The sequence below is a fragment of the Astatotilapia calliptera genome, chromosome 4, assembly GCF_964374335.1.
Source record: "Astatotilapia calliptera chromosome 4, fAstCal68.1, whole genome shotgun sequence".
NCBI classification, from domain to species: Eukaryota; Metazoa; Chordata; class Actinopteri; order Cichliformes; family Cichlidae; genus Astatotilapia; species Astatotilapia calliptera.
In genome coordinates, this window is record NC_137425.1 from 32,754,281 (window position 1) to 32,769,144 (window position 14,864).

The window sequence follows — 14,864 nt, forward strand, 5'->3', positions numbered from 1 at the left end:
TCGGTGTCCATCGTTATGAAATCTTGTTGAGACTTCTAGGGTTCCAGGACACTGTATCAATGACTTTGGGAAGCTCCTGACCTTTTCATTTGTCACTGAAATATCTCTGTAGCTGTTGGATCGGATGGTTTGGTATAAAATCTGGTACGTTTATATTCTCTATGGTGAATTTTGACAAGTGTGATCTTTCATTTTGCACCAATGTCACGTTTAGCAGTCGAAAATCTGCCATTCCTGTCAGCTACAGTAATACTTTGTGCTTGTGCTAATAGTTAGCATGCTAACACATTACACTAAAGAGAATATAACCAGCATGTTGACATTGGCAGTTAGCTCAAGGCTCTGATGTGCCTAAACTGACAGAGCACCTAGGTCATGAACATGTTCTGAACAGATCTGTGAACAAAGCTCAACTGAGCTCTACGAGATTAATTTTAAGCTCAGTGAGATTCTCGTGTGTTTCACCTGTGAGAACATAGCCTCCACCTGCAGATGTAGTTTGCTATAGAGAAAGTTTACTACTTTTGTTTGGGTCCTGCTCAGAATAATAATTTAGTAGGACTGTGAATTTTTCATTTAGGAGGTCTCCATCCTTCACTCCTGAGAGATTCAAAGGTCGTGCGTTGCATCTGCTGTCTTTTCTTTGGTCTTTTTTTTTCCTCTTTCTTTCTTCAGTACAGCAAACGACAGCTTGAATGTACGACATCGAATGCAGGGTTTGTTTATAGCTGTGATCATGGAACTGATCGTGCTTAGCTTTAATCAGCGTAAATCACTTTTTGAGGATCGAGTCGATGTGTTCCACTAACATTAAAGCCAGCTAATATTCATCAGATTAGCCCACCTGTCCCATGTTCTTGTTCAATCTTGTCTTATTTTAAGATATGTTCGCAATACTTGACATGGGTTACATATGTCTTCCTTTTTAAAAAAAAAAAAAAAAAACATGAAAAGAAAAAACAAAAAATGGCAATTTGCCGGTAAACAATTGCACCACCTAGTCTTCTAGTACATCAGAGGCTGTCCATGAACCTAAAATTAAGTCGGGCTAGCATTCATTAATTTATGCAGCATGAGTGACTGACTGGAGCTTTCAGGACTCGAAAGAGTCTAATGAGAGTGATGGAACAGTTTCGAGAACAAGAAACGGATGCAGGATAACAGAGCACACAATTATTCAAAGCTTGTTAAAAAAAATAAATAATTAAAGTCTCTAAGAGACTGAGGAGTTGAAACTTATCTCAACCATTTCGCTTAATAAGTGTGATAAGTGTGCAAATCAGGACATTTATGGTTGGGAGTTTAGACGAACGTGAATTATAGATTGAACTTTGGTGGTAGAGCTTTATATATGGATAACGTGAGATGGTTTAACTTTGAAGTCCATCCAACCTTTTCTTACAGAACAATGGTGAGTACAAAATGTCACTGTGACATATACAGAGTTTCATTACTGAGAATATCTCCATAGTGTTAGACATTTGGTTGACTGCACAAAAGTTTTATGGTTGGAAGGAGGCAGACATTCTTTAATTCTTTACAAAAGCCTTGTTTAATTTTTAATTTCAAACATGCAGAGAGGGGTTACTGTACTGGATTAAATTCCTTGCAGAGCTTTCAGATGTTTCATTTGATCATGGTTAATGTCAAGGGTGTTGCGTGTCTCTTTTATTTTTATTTATTTGTTATTAGATTGTTGTCTAACATGTTGTGGCTAAAACTATCCGGTTGTTCAGTGATGACGCGACGAATCCTACTTCCGGGCCTAAAGTAGTCTGCGTTTAATATGGCTTTTGTGTTGTTAACATGTTCAATGTTATGTATTTTCTTCTATTTGATCTCAAAAAGCTCCTAAAACAGTCAGTGATCCCTGTTGGCCTCCCTCGGCTTTTATTACCGCTAATCATTTATTTAAGCTCAGTTTTTAAAACCTTAGGATGTAACTACAGCCCAGCCCATGCAGCAGTATATGAATGACTAACCTCGTATTGTGGATGGATTATCTCAGTTGTTCTCCTGGCTGAAGTTTGGTCCTTTTACAGCATCCTGCCATGCGATTACATTTGTTCCTGACCACCGAGAACACTCACGTTAACTTTTATCGAGTGGAAAAAAAGTTAGCTTGTTTATATTATGCTAACATAGCTGTGTCGCTAGCGGTCACGTAGCACATCATTATATACCAGCTAGCCCAACTTCAGTAACCCTACAAACGTCACTGCTGTTTAGTTTTCTGTCTTCATTTATGTTGGAAGTGATAGCAGAGCTGTACGTTTTAATTTGTTTCCAAAACCCCGCAGTCAGGACATGCTATATTGTATTTAGATAGAAGCTAGCGAGCTAACTCCCTGCTAACTTCTAACTCCGTTAAATGTCATAAATTCCGTTTTCATGGATGCCTGGATGTTAAACTCAACTGTTACACCTGGTAGAGCAGAACGCTGATCATTTTATTAAAGATGAAAGACTTTAAACAGTTTTTCAACTCTCAGTAATGCCATAGTGATCGTTTCATATATGGACCTGCAGCGGAGTTTAGGTCCAGACACGGCTAGTGACGTCAGACTGAACAACCGGATAGTCCCCACCAAGGTGCTGTGACGTAAAACTACATTTAATCTGAGAACTGGTAGTTGGAGGTCTGGACTAAGCAATGTTACATTGTGGCTTAGATTAAAAAAAACTTTACTAAGTCATAAGGCGACTGTTGAGATACAGCTGTAGAGATGATGCATAACATTGGTCCTGCATGTTGACTGTTGTCTGAAATGCACTGACACAATACAGATATTTATTGATGTGGCCACACGCTGATTCCTCTAAGTGTGAAGATGTAGTGCAGAGGATGAGTTTGAAGAGGAACAGGAATTACAAAGTCAGATTTCAGCTGCGGTTTAGGGAACAGGAAAGATGGAAAAAGAAGTTTGAGGGAGGACGGAAAGAGACAAAGATGAATTCTCAGCCTCACCTGAGAACCTTTGTCCCCTCCATTCAGCTCTTCCACAGGCAGACAGGGAGTCTGAGTCATGCTTATTATGCTCCATCATTGATAGTCTCCTCACGTCATGCAGTGATGTATAGAACGCAAAGCCAGCATTAGTCAGTCAGGTCAGTGGTTTGTTAGCGTGGCAAGCACAATAACTGAGCAGTTGTGTTTTTTTGTTGAGTTTAGGAAGCTTTGGCCATGTTGAACCAGTCAGAAGGCTTGGAAAAGCACACAAGTGTGTTAAATGGCCCAGCTGTTCTGTCACTGCAGAAAGGGCACATGGGGCAACGGAGGCTGGATGACATCCCATTATCTCGTCGTGTGTGTGCGTGTGTGTGTGTGTGTGTGCGTGTGCGTGTGCTTGCGCAGATACAAGAGAGTGGAGCTTTGAATGAGTCATCCATGTGCTCTCTGAGACAATTGCTGCAATCATGCTCTCCCTCTCTGTGTGCGTGTGCGTGTGCGTGTGCGTGTGTGCGTGTGCGTGTGTGCGTGTGTGCGTGTGCGTGTGCGTGTGCGTGTGCGTGTGCGTGTGCGTGTGTGTGTGTGTGTGTGTGTGTGTGTGTGTGCGCCCACCAGAGAGAATGAAAACAGTCCGCCTGTGAAAAACCTTTTTAAGCACATGAAACATTTACAGTGGTTCGCTGTAGTCTTGTGTGTTTGTTTAGTTTGATGTTGTTCAATCTGAACAATTAACATGCAAACTTCATGCATGCAGACACATAGACGTGGTGAAGAGGACCTGCTGAAGTCCAAGCTGAGCATCAGAATGAGAAATAAAATGAAGATTTAAACGACTTTGAACGTGTCATCGTTGTTGGTGCCAGATAGGCTGGTCTGAGTCCTTCACAAACTGTCGATGTGTCAGAAAGAAACAAATATTCAGTGGGCTGCAGTTCTCTGGGTGCAAATGTCTTGTTGATGTCAGAGAAGAAAGGATTGACTTCTTCAAGCTGCTAGAAATGCAACAGTTTAATCAGGGTATGCAGAAGGATATGTGTTTGGAAAACACACCAAGCCTTGAAGCTGACAGGCTGCAGCAGCAGGAGACCACACCGGGTGCCACTCCTGTCGGCTAAGAACAGGAAACTGAGGCTCATAATGGCTCAGCAGACATTTGGATGGTAGGATGAACGACGTGAAAGCACAGATCAAACCGGCAGGTGGTGGCTGTAATGGTGTGGGCGCATAAGCTCAAATCATGTCAAACTAGTTTCTGCTGTTATATCATTGATAGGAAATTATTAATATTACTGTAGAAAACCTAAACTAACAGCTCACCAGTATGTACGGTCTTTGGTGAAGCCCTTAATCGGTAATTGCGCACATAGCACTTGATTACTTGTTGCTTTTATTTGCACTGTGTTAAACTCTTTGGATCCTGACCAGAACATTCACACAGAAACATTTTTTTTTTCCAGCATTTTTTTCTCTTAAATTATTAATCCATAAAAATATAATGAAGAGGGCTTTGAGAATATTGAAGCCCATTCCAACGCTCAGAGAACAGGCGTGCAAGAGTTTGTGTTATTTATATCTCCTAAAATGTCAGCTCTGTGAAGTTGGCGGTTAAAGTTTGTCGAAGCTGGCCTGTACAGAACAAGTGTGTTAACAAGTTGATTTGTCTATGACCAGTAAGACCAGACTTGGTTACAGCTGCTGGTCAGATTTCAGGGAGGTCTCGGCAGCTTTTAGACTTTATAACAGGACGATGCTGAGGAAGGCGACCTCTGTCATGTTATGCCTTTTATACCTGCTGCCGTTATCATGGTTAATAACACTAAACCATGAGTGTTGTTGCTACTACTGCACATTGCACTTTGTTGATGATCAAATTATGCTGTTGTGTCTGGGCTGGTTTTTGTGTTGTTTCATGCGTGGACATACTGCAGATCAGTTTTCCTTTGGGAACAATAAAGTTGAAGTGCTTTGGAGCTTCTGCTCACAGCAGCTACATAAAAGTGTCATGAACTGGCTGTGTGGAGGCAGATGAGGACCCAATCGCAAACTCACAGAGGCAGGAATGAACTCAAAATTCACAGCTTTATTGCTGGAGAGCAGAACCATACAAATTAAACCGGGAAACTATAACGTAACACACAGAGAAACACACGGCCATGGATGAGGGAGAACGCGACACCGAACTGAGGGAGACGCAGACATAAATACACAGAGGGTTAATGAGGGAAGTGGGAACACACGGGGAACACAGGTGACACCGATAATCATAACAAGACACGGCAGGAGTAAATGCAACACTGACGGGAGACTGTCAAAGTCTCCCAACAGCCCAACAGCCCAAACCCGAGAACCAAAAGACAAGAAAAAAAAGGAACAACCCACCCAGGGCGGGAGGCGGCGGACCAGGACGGAGGGAACGAAACCAAACAAAAGGCAAGGAGCATGAGACCAAAACAGAGTCCACAAATACAAAAAAATGGATCAAAACATGGAAGCACTGCCCAAAGAGGTCAGAAGGTTAACCCGGGGGGCGACAGCACAAAAGTTCACAGTTCAGCTGTTCCGGGGGCCGGCCACGTAAAAAGTGGCAGTGGCGGCAGAACAGATCCGGAGGCCGGCCGCGTGGAAGACGGCAGTGGCTACAGAACGGGTCCGGAGGCCGGCCGCGTGGAAGGCGGCGGCGGCGGCTCCCAAGGGTCGGGCGTACTGGTCGAGGCTTGGTGGGCACAGGACGAGGCAGGACGAGACGAGGCAGGACCAGACGGTGGCGTGGCAGCAACAGGCGACGGAGCTGAAACAGATGCGGGGGCCGGACCAGGCGAAGCCGAAGCGGTGGCCGGACCAGGCGAAGCAGAGGCCGACCGCTGGACCAGGCAACGTTGAAGGCAAAGCAGAGGCCGGACCGGCGTGGGTGCAGCTGATGCAGAGGCCGGACCGGGCGAAAGCGACCTGGACCCTCCAGCGGAGACGAGGAGGTGCTGGCCGGGCTGACCAGAGCCGCTAGCGGAGATGAGGAGGTGCGGGAGGGGTTCCCCTGAACCCCCAGCGGGAACAGATGCAGAGCCAGCAGGTGCAGAGACTTCTGGCTGAGGGGACGCTAACTGTAGCTGCACAGGGCACGCAGTCGGCTTGGGATGCAACGGCTGGGGCTGTGGAGGGCAAACAGTCTGTCCAAAGTTTGTCAGCATCATGCAGTCCTCAGCTGGCGGAGAAAGCTCACAAAGGCTTCCAGCTGAGGTTGGCAGTGTCTGAATGGGTTGCTGAGCTATGAACTGGGCTGGTGACTGAGCTAACAACTGAACTAGAGACAGAGCTGGTGGCAAAATGGGGAACTGGGCTAATAACTGAGCTAATGACTGTGCTATGGACAGAAGTGCAAGTTGTAGTTGTGGTTGTAGTGATGGTGGAACAGCAGGTAGTTGAACTTGTGATTGAGCAGGTGACTGACTCTTGGCTGCTCTCCTCCGGGGAACAGGAACGGGTGCTGGGCCTGGCCGAACACCAGCCATCCCCACCCGAGGAACTGAGACGGGTGCAGCAGCCAGCAGGGTCACAGTTGACCTCACCCGGGGAACTGGAACAGGCGCAGGCAATGGCTGGGTGTCCATCAACCCCACCCGAGAAGCAGGTATGGGTGCCGGGATGAATGGAACCTCTGCCAGGCTGAAGACAGAAGCAGGGACCTGCTGGACCTCAGCCACCCTCACCCGAGGAACTGATACGGGTGCGAGGGAAAGCTGGGCCCGCGCTGCCCTGGGTACAGGAACTGGAGGCAGAGTTAAACTGACATGACCGGGGAACAGAAAAGTTAACCTGTGCAACCAGCTCTGCAGTGCTCAAACTAAAATCTTTTGCCAGTCTGTGTATAGCAGATGAAACCTTGCGGCTCTTAACCTTAGCAGGCATTGAATACACAGTTTCAAGGAGTCCACGAGGAAAAACAGAAACTGTCTCCTGCTTAGCAGGCACGAGAGAAGTTGAGGTTACACAGGTAGCGTCCGAGTTAGCACTTTCAAGTTGTGGTACAGAAAAAACCACAGCCTGAGAAACTGACGGAGCAACACTGGGAGTCACAGATACAAGAGCTGGTTCAAAGATTAAACTGTTCATAGCAGAGGAATGGCTACTAGTCTCTGTGTCACCTGGCTCAGGCAGAATGCTAGGAGTAGACCTTAAATTTGCTTGCTCAGCAACACAGGTCTCATTCTCAGTAACTCTTTGAGGAGCTGAGAAAGCAATGGCTGGTTGAGGAATATCAGACACGTCTAAAGACAAAACAGGCTGGAACATGAGACAGTCACTAGAAGGAGCATCACCTAGAGAACACTCAGTCTCAGATGGTTTGTGCTCCTCAGCCTGCACTGTCACATCTAGAGCTAATGATGGTGGTGGTGTGTGGCTGAGCTCAGACTGGGAAACCTCAGAATGTACAGGCTGATTAAAGCAGTTCTGCGGGGCTACCATGCTGGTAGCAGTATGTAGGTGAGTCTGGTGTGGAATAACAGTCTAACTCTACAGGTGAAGCATTCATATTAGTTAACTCGGGGAGATCACTGCGAGCATTACAAGAATCTGAGGGCTCAAAAACACAAAGATTACTAGCGAGAGCAACTGGTGAATAATCTGACACGGAGGTGCCTCGCTGTATAGTGTCTCTAGAGTCCAAACACAAAGTGGCAGAATTGTCTGAGTTAGGCAACACAATATCCACGGAGGGCCAAACAGTGCTACTCACGGTGGTGGATAAGTCATGAAGTCCGTGTTCAGAACGTTTGGGCTGAGTGTGTGACGCACAGACGCTGAGCTGTACTGGCACGACGGCGGCGTGAACGCCGTTTACGTCGAGAAGGGGGAGGAGATGAACCAATATATATTGATGACATATATTTAGATTTGAAGGCTGCTGTAAGATGAGGCAAAGGAAGGGGACTGTAATTAAATAAAAGATCAGTGATTACTGCAGGGCTCAATGAAATTTGTCTCTAGTGACTGCTTTGGAAACTTTTTAGTTGGATACTAAGCTGATTTGAAAATATTACGTCGGTTAAATGCTGATGGTGTTTGCATGTATTAGGTTTAGTTTTGCTCTATTTAGATAAAGCAGCTGTCTGTTCTTGTAAATTAAGAGGAAGAAGAAGTATTGTAATTATAAAGTCTTCGTTGCTTCTGTTTCAGTTAAGTCTCATATCAGAAATGTAAATCTTTTGAGAAATAGTCCCCGTCAAATGGGATGAGCCTTAATGGTAGCACTGCTGGTATAGTCTGTTGCTCTACTGCGTTGTGTTTTGCCATGTTATATATTTAATGTTAATACTTACCGTTCACCCGCATTAACAGTAGTTTTGCTCGTTAGCTTGCATTCCGCTAAATAGATTCGTTAAGTCAGCTGACAAAGTCGAGAGCTGTAGAAACTAGAAGCTGCTAGCGATTTACCTCCACTTTAAATGAATTAAATGTCATTATAATTCCATGCCCTGCTTCTTGTTCCTGCTGGGTCAGCAGGGCTGAGCATCAGGAGCTGATTGTTCCTACGTGTTTTGAGCAGCGGGGGCAATTATGCGGCTGCAGCAGGGCCGCAGCTTGTGAAAGAATAGCACCAACGGTTGACGGAGGGACGAGGGAGAGTGCAGTCATTCTGACACATCCACAGAAACATGGAGGAGAGGCGAAAGGAAGGTCAGCCGTGGCAGACCTACATTGTTGGCGGCCCTCACACACTGGCTCATCATTAGAGAGGTACACAAAGGAGCAGAGGTGGAGGGGCTGCAGGGATGTGGAGAAAGCTGGACAGCTTTGATGTCAAAAGGCTGGTGTGTTTGTGTGTGTGGAACAAATGTATCTGCTGTGAATAAAATATGGGCTTGCAAGTCTTTGTAATCTGTTTTTGTGTACATGTTACACAGCGTCCCAGCTTTTTTTTTTTTTTTTTTTTTTTTAAACCTACAAATAAAAAAAAATGACTGCAATAATTTATTATTGTTTAATCTGTTTATATTTGTTTAGTTTTTTGTGTTTAGCAGTTTGTCTCAAACTGTAAAAAAAAAATCAGGTTCTCACTAAACAACAAAACATTAAATGTTTTGTTATCTGTCAGCATTAAGGTAAAATACACGAAGATTACAAATCCTCACATTCTCAGGTTTTAGTATTTAATGTAATCAGTATCTGTTAATCAGTTGATAAGCTGAACTTTATGGCTTTTAAATTTGGACACAGAAAAGATCACACGCGAGCTAGAATTTGGTTACTGTAGCTTCCAAATTCAAGGTGTTATTTGTTTTCAGACACAACTATAGCTCAGGGACTTCTAAATCATCATGCTGTGTAAAATCAGAGTGTACATGTTATCCTGTTAAGATGCTACTTGAGAAAAATGTCTTTGAACTCTTGTTTCTTTTTGCTTTTTTTAATCTATTTTCCCTCTGACTACGGAATAACTACTGAGAAGTGCATGGTACTCTTTAGACTGGTACTTTTCTACTCTATTTGACCAATGAAGGAACTTTCTTACTACAAGACTGACAAACACATTCATACAACATGCAGACTCGAGGAATCGGGGATCACACCGCCAGCCTTCTGAGCCACAGCCTTTCCTATTAGGAATTTTATCTTGATTGATAAGAACTAGTAACTACTACAAGTCCTTTGCAGACAGAGTACTTTGGAAAAGTCTTCAGCTACTCTTGTTGAAGATCTTTCAAAGATTTTCTTTGGACAAAGGCTACCTGACTATTTTGATAGGAATGATACTTAACACTGGTTCATCCCTTGAGTTGGGCACGTTTTTATGCTTGACTGAGTCAGTGATATCTACACAGAACTGACAATTTGGTAAATAACCAATTAATTTATAATAAGTGAAAAAGAAACAGTACATCATGTGAAGCGGGCTAACCAGGCTAAATGTCACGGCTAAAGTAGTTTTCACTTATGGGATTTTCCGTACAGAAAAGGACAGAAAATTAATTGTCCTTTCAGATGGAATGGTACAAAAGGAAGGCTTTGTGGCTGTGCTACATTAAACGAGCCGTTCTATTTCATATATCCAAAAGCAATGCAATGATTCCATTTTATGATTTTCAAAATGAAAGTAGCTCCTCAGTTGTTCAGGCATCATCTGACGCCCACACAGCTACTTTAAAATGCAAGTAAACAGATGAGGGGAAAAATGGGGGGTGATGCCCACTCAAGTGCACGCACAGATGCAAATTAAAAGGATAGGCATGCATACTGACTCGGTGCATACAGAGACAGTTACCTAAATTCACCCACACATACACACTCTTCCAACAGCCCGTAATTGCATTCGCTGGCAGAGAAAACAGCAGCTGTACATAGTCAAAGAGAGCGGAGGAAACAATGAACACACAGAGCAGATGACTGCTGTAAGTAAAAGAATGAAAGTGGAGCAAGCGAGGAATGGAGGAGGGCACGGCGCTGAAATGAACAACGGTGGAAACAAACAGGGTTTGAGTTTGAGAAAGTCGAGGCAGAAATTAGCATGCCAGGATTACAATTTGAAAAACATTTTCTACATATTCACGTTTATTTGTAATCAAACCATTACCTAAAAAGTCTTTAGGTAAAGGTAGCTTTAAATGTGCAGAGGGCTCTAAAGCATTTAATGGAAAGGTAAATGTCGAAGCGACTGATAATTCCATGTGGTTTGGTGGAAGGAAATGAAAAGGGTAACAGACATGATAATGCTGAGATGATACTTTGGTGTGATCTTCTTTGTCTGGGCTGGTTTTCAGCAAATCTTAGAACAAGGTTCACATATACAATACTGTGAAAAAGTCTCAAGGCACTGCTTTCTTTTTGACATTTGTTTAGGAAAATGGGAAATGGGTACATTCTTGAAATAAGCAAACAAATGAAAATACACTATAGAAGCTCACAAGCTCAGAAGTCAATGTTTGGTATGATGACCTTTATTCTTCACTCAGTCTGAACCTTCTTAGGCGAGCTTTCTGCTTTTTCCTTTAAATATTATTCAGGAATATTTCTCCAGACTTCCTCAAGGACACATTCCAAAGCTCCTCTTTGGATGTTGGCTGTCTTTTATTACTTTCTCTGTTAAAATGGTCCAACACTGCTTTAATAATGTTGAGGTCAGGGCTCCGGGGAGGCCGAGTCCATGACTATGAATCCTGTTCTATTGTGTGTTTTTCTATCCAGGAATGTTTTTACTGCACTGGCTGTGTGTTTGGGATGAACAAATGAGACCTCAGAGAAATCAGACACTTTCCTGATGATGGTTCAAACTCTAACAGCATTTATGTGTTTTAATTTCCATCAATTTTGACCTGATCGCCCACACTGCTGACTGAACTGTAGGAGCAGGCAACATATCGAACGTATTTGATGTATCACAGGTTATTCTATGTGCGTTGGTTAAAATGGCTTTATTGTAACCATCGAGCATGTTGCCATGAAAATATTAAGCACTTTTTTTTTTCTTTTAATGTCATTAACCCCCGTCCTACCCGGCACACTGCGCTGAGCATGCGTGTTTATGTCCTGCCAGATAGGGACAAAGCGAGGGAATGAGACTCGCTCGTCATTTGGACTTCAGGAGGAGGATGTCAAACAAAATGCGAAAATTTGCAAAGCATGCAGTAAAACTGTTGCCACTAAAGGTGAATTTATTCCACCAGCTGAAAAGTCTTTCACTATAAAATTAAGACTGTTCTTGGTCAGTCGCTTTTTGTAGTCACTGTCTAGACTTTTGTTTCTGTAATTTGACGTCATCAAAAATTTTATTTAACAGTTTTCTTATGTTAGAAGTTTTGTTTTGTTTGTCTCATGAAGTCTTGCTTGATGTACTTTTTTGTTGCTGTGATCTTTTGTTGTGTTGATCACAGAAAGACACTGTGAAAAACCTCGGTGGAAACTGATGGTTAAAGAATGGTTAAAAATAAAACATTTCAATTCATTCTGATTTTTTATTTTCACTAGAAAAAATCACTGAATGGTTGATTTGAATGAGTAAACCAGTACAATTCTAGGCACGATATGACTGAAATAACATTGTTTGTGGAGTTTATTTAAACATATCGTGATATATATCGTGTATCGCGATATTGTAACAAAGTGCCTAAAGATACAATTTAATGTGTTACTTGCTCATTTTTCTGCAACAGTGGAACATCATTTGTGTTCGGTACCTTTTTCATGGTTGCATGACTCATGAACCAGAGTTAAGTGGTTTAACCAAAAAAAAAAAAGGTCAGGTACAAGAAGTAGACTGACTTACAGTGAAAAAATTATCTTATTTATCTAATAGGTGACTTCAGTGCTGCCTGAGCCCTCAAATAGTAAGAGATCCATAATCAGTGGTTCTGACCACAGCGTCACCACATGGTTCATTCTTCAGATACTTGCTTGAAGTGCTTAGCTGGAAACTGGAATGTGCAACTGTAGAGAACTAACTCAATCTTAGATGTAGAAGTAAAATATTCAAGAATTTGTGTTAACAGCAAGCCCTACCTGCCCTTTTGACATATTCTAAGCTTATATTACCATACAAGTATACATCTTCTCAAAAACATGTTTTGGGGTGAACTGTCCCTTGTAGGTATATGACGTTAAAAGGTTATATTATAAGGCTTATTCACAGTTGTTTTTTGGATTCAGGGCTGGCATTGCCTGTCTTTCACCACTCTTTAAAGAGATTCTTCCCTGTCGTTACCTGCTGACTCTTCTTGGATACCTCCAACTTGTTTAGTGTATTTAAATATACATCTGATCCACATGTCCATAAACACAATTTTTAGTGTGCACATTAGTTTTGGTTTCACTTATACCTACAAAGCTAACGACGTTTTGATGCGAGCCACAGGTTGCCGACCTCTGGCCTAGTTAGACTGACAGCTGAGTGTAAGCATGTATACGTCTGTAGTCAATGCACAAAACATTCATCGTAACGTGGTCGAGCAGGTTTGACAGGGGTTTTACACAAATGAGTCGCTAACTGAAACTTCTTTCGTTTTATGTCTGTGAAGGTTCTCAGTCATCCAGGTCATCGTAGTCAAAGGAGCTTGCAAAGAAAAGCGTCTGGACTTCTTTAAGTTGCTTGAAGACGTTTCACCTCTCATCCGAGAAGCTTCTTCAGTTCTAAGGTCAAATGGTGGAGAGTCCCAGATATAAACCTAGTGGGAGTATCCCCCCCCACAGAGGGACAAAAGGACCCCCTGATGATCCTCTAATCGCCTGAGCCAAGGTGTGAAATTGGGAGTGGGTCCCAATCAGCCAGAGTTTCGGGTGAGTTCATTGTGAAACCTGGCCCCACCTTATCATGCGAATTCCTGAGGTCAGATGGCCCAGGATGTGGGCCATCTGCAGATGGACTCAGCAGTCCATCTGCATCTTAAAGATAAAGGACACTCTTTCGAGGATGCCAATGTTCACATTTCGGACAGAGAGGACAGATGGTTTGAAAGAGGAGTGAAAGAAGCATCTATGTCCACTGTGAGCGACCATCTTTGAACAGAGGCGGGGGTTTACGACACCAACTCTCTGCCATCTATAATCCAGTTTTGAGATCCCTTCCCAGACGCCTTAACGCCCACTCACATCCTGGGCCATCTGATCTCAGGAATTCGCATGATAAGGTGGGGCCAGGTTTCACAATGAACACACCCGAAACTCTGGCTGATTGGGACCCACACCCAGTTTCACACCTTGGCTCAGGCGATTAGAGGATCATCAGGGGGTCCTTTTGTCCCTCTGTGGGGGGATACTCCCACTAGGTTTAAATCTGGGACTCTCCACCATTTGACCTTAGAACTGAAGAAGCTTCTCGGATGAGAGGTGAAACGTCTTCAAGCAACTTGGGGCGGTCGTGGCTCAAGAGTTAGGAGTTCGCCTTGTAATCGGAAGGTTGCCGGTTTGAGCCCCGGCTTGGACAGTCTCGGTCATTGTGTCCTTGGGCAAGACACTTCACCCGTTGCCTACTGGTGGTGGTCAGAGGGCCCGGTGGCGCCAGTGTCCGGCAGCCTCGCCTCTGTCAGTGCGCCCCAGGGTGGCTGTGGCTACAATGTAGCTTGCCATCACCAGTGTGTGAATGGGTGGATGACAGGTTGTGTAAAGCGCTTTGGGGTCCTTAGGGACTAGTAAAGCGCTATATAAATACAGGCCATTTACCATTTAACTTAAAGAAGTCCAGACGCTTTTCTCTGCAAGCTCCTTTGACTTCTTTCGTTTTAGTAACAACAATGCAATTCAAATAATATTAATGAATAAGAATTATTTTTAAAAGACACATTCAATGAGCATCATAAGAAATACTTTTTTCTTTTTAACTGTAAAAATAGTATGTGTTTATATTAGATTTATTATATTTGACTAATTGTTAGGACAAACATCTAACCAGTGATCACAAACATCTCAGTGTAGTTAGGCATGTAAACATGGTCAGGATGATCTGCTGAAGTTCAAACTGAGCATCAAATGAGAGATTTAAGTGACTTTGAATGTGTCATGGTTGTTGCTGTCAGACGAGCCGGTCTGACCTGAGGTCTGTAATAGTCAACGAGCAGCAGTTCTCTGGGTGATAACACCCTATAGATCCGAGGGCAGAATGGCTAATCCGCTATGTCGATATGAATGTTTACAGTAACTTAAATTACCATTCATTACATCCACAGTATACAGAGGAGACTCTTTGAATGTACAGCACGTCAAACCTTAAAGTAGACGAGCTACAGCAGCAGAAGACCACACTGGGGTCCACTCCCTTCAGCTAAGAACGGGAGACTGAAGCTGCAATTCACATAAGGTCATGAAAGTGAAATGATGGAAAGATTGTAAAAATGTTGACTGCTATAACAAGTCTCAATTTTTCTATGACATTGAGACGGTAGAGTTAGAAGTCACAGCATGAATCTATGCAGCCTTGTATCAGTGGTCCGGA

General features: G+C 43.3%; 1 protein-coding gene across 6 annotated transcripts in view; it reads left to right on the top strand.

Moving 5' to 3' along the window:
- Window positions 1-14,864, top strand: part of LOC113021416 (thyroid hormone receptor alpha) — a 113,489-nt gene that overhangs the window by 41,152 nt on the left and 57,473 nt on the right. The window contains exon 2 of one of the 6 annotated variants that reach the window (XM_026166066.2): window positions 12,955-13,213. The exons of the other annotated variants lie outside the window; for them this stretch is intronic. The gene's annotated coding sequence lies outside the window, so the exon portion shown is untranslated. The remainder of the gene's footprint in view (window positions 1-12,954; window positions 13,214-14,864) is intronic. 6 annotated transcript variants of the gene reach the window in all.